At 67.7% G+C, this 2,388-nt stretch overlaps 1 protein-coding gene across 1 annotated transcript in view; it reads left to right on the forward strand.

Annotated features, from left to right (window-relative positions):
• The first annotated feature begins 380 nt into the window (after positions 1-380).
• BCL2L11 (BCL2 like 11) overlaps positions 381-2,388 on the forward strand; it is a 55,246-nt gene continuing 53,238 nt past the window's right edge. The window contains exon 1 of the mRNA XM_034763948.1: positions 381-513. The gene's annotated coding sequence lies outside the window, so the exon portion shown is untranslated. The remainder of the gene's footprint in view (positions 514-2,388) is intronic.

A 2,388-nucleotide genomic window follows, 5' to 3' on the forward strand; every position in this document is an offset into this window, starting at 1 on the left:
CGGCTTGGGCGCCTCCAGGAGTGTTTGGTTTAGTCAGGTTTTAGAAAAGCGCCGCACCCCGCCCGCAATGGCGGGGCTCACGGGGCTCGGAGCGGAGAACGCTTTGAGCGTGACGCTTTGAGGATGAGTTCAGCTGTTGACAGGTCACACCGCTTTTTGCCGTAGCCGGGAGGCACGGCGGCATTTCAGCCTTGCAGGAGCGTGCGGAGGACAGCCCGTAACCATCCGACCCTTTGCTCTTGTCTTGGCCATGAAGATTCATTGTCGACTGAAGTGCCCGTGAGACTCGTGCCAGGGAACCCTTGCCAGGCAGAGGAGATCGCAGCTCGGTCTTTCGCATCTGATGGGGGCCTGAGATGAGTCCGTCCCATGGGGTCAGCTCCTAGCCCTGGTCGGGAAGACGAAAGGCAGCTGGCGGGTAGAACTCGAGAGCAGACACCCAGTCACATCAGGAAATCTAGACAGCCCCATCCCTGTGCTACGGGGATCACACGCGCTTCTCCTGCCCAGAAGGTGAGCTCCTCTCTCTCGCAGGCGGGTGGCTGCAGCAATACAGCGTCGGACTGTCCGCTGACTCTCCCCTTCGGGCCCACATTTGGCCCCCGTGCCTCTTGCGAGCTTGTGTGGGAGGAGGCGTAAGAACCCTCAGTCCCGCCGAGGTGAGAAGACTTGGTTTCGGAGCCTGACATGTACCCACGTTAGAAGCACGATCGCTACAGGGCAGGGCCGTTTGTTGTGCATGTAGAAAAAAACAAACCCTAGTGGATGAACCAGACGCGTTGCGACGCGGGGTTTGGCCAGGGGCGGGAGCTGGGCTCGGTTGCGGTGTCGGGTCGGCGCTCTCCCCCAGTGCCTGGAGACGTAGCCAGGCGCTCCGGCGGCGGCTAGCCTGGCCCCGGCGGGAGGGGATTTCACAGGCATGCGGCGCTGGTCCGCAGGCAGGTGAGTGGAGATGGCTCCGGCGGGCCGGGAGCAGCGCTCGGGGCCGGCGGGCGGAGGAGCCCAGCGGGGTCAGGCTAGTCCGCCGGGTAGGGTGTGTGCAGCCGGAGGGGACGCGTCCCGTCCAGCTGCACCCTCCAGGGCGAACGGCTGGGAGCTCGCCACGGCGCTCGGCAGTTCGCATTGGCGGGGCCGCTCCATTGGTTCCACGGCAGATTCGGGGAGCGGAGCGGAGCGGAGGATCCCTTCCCACGCCCCCTCTCCCGGCTCCGGTGTCTCGCCGCCCCGGGTGCGCAGCAGGTTGTCTGACACCCACTCGGTTTTCATGGCCCGGCTTCGCGCAGTCTGGGTTTTCCCGTGTCAAAGGCACGTCCGCGGAGCTCGCTGTTCCCCGGCGGCTTCATTCAGCCTTCGCACCGCGACACACCGGCGATGGTTTCCTGCGGGAAACTCCAGCGCCGGCCGGCGAGCTCGGGGCAGGATGGAGGGGGGCCGAGGCAGGGGGGCAGGACACCCCCGCCGGCTGGCAGCCGCCCCCCTCTGCCCCGCACCAGAGCGAAGCTGCACCGCCGCCGAGCTCTGTCCCGCCCGGTGTATTTCCCCGGCCGCCGCCGGTCGTTACGGGAGCGCATTCTCCGCGGGCCCTTTAGCGGCTAGAGGGCGAAGGGATTATCCCGGCGCAAAGAACCAGAGACCCGCAGCGAGCGAGGGGTGCGTGGCCCGCTTCGCCGGCCCTCTCCGGGCGCTGCGGCGAACTTTCTGGGACCACTGCGTCCCTCCTGCCGCGCTCGCCGTCTGGACAGTCTGACCTGTTCACACGGCCGGGTCGGGATTGTCCACACAGCCGGCCGGCACAGAGCCCTCCACAGGTACCATCTAATCCCTGCACACTGCCGGGACTGGCTCTGGCTTGTCCACACGGCTGGCACGGGCCCGTCCACACTGAACGGTGTAACCTGTCCACACAGTGCGCACAGACCCGGCCACACCCTCGGGTCTGGCGTGTCCACACAGACCGCTCTAACCCGTCCACACGGCGGGGTCTGGCCTGTCCACAAGAGGGCTTCGACCTGTCCATGGGGCCGAGTCTGGCCCCTCGCAGGGGCAGTCCAGCGCCCAGACCTCCCTGCGCCAGCGGGTCCCGCTGGTCTGTACGGGGCTCGCCGCTCAGGAGCCGGGCTGGGCAGGGCTGCTGGCTGCGGAGCGGGCAGGCTCTCGGGGCTCGCCTCGAGGAGCTGTGAGCGATCCCCGCCTCGTGTGGACACGGTCCTCTTCCAGCCGCCGATGCGGGACGCTGGGCAAGGGGGGGCAGGGAGGTCTGTGTATCTTGGGGCGCTGGAGCTGGGGGTGTCTCTCGGCGGGGGGGCTGCACACAGGGGCTCGGTGGGGGTGTCTCTGGGTGGGGGGGCGGTACTGAGGGTGTCTGGGCGGGGGGGCTGCACACGGGGT

The sequence above is a fragment of the Trachemys scripta genome, chromosome 3 (genome assembly GCF_013100865.1).
Source record: "Trachemys scripta elegans isolate TJP31775 chromosome 3, CAS_Tse_1.0, whole genome shotgun sequence".
Classification (NCBI taxonomy): Eukaryota; Metazoa; Chordata; order Testudines; family Emydidae; genus Trachemys; species Trachemys scripta.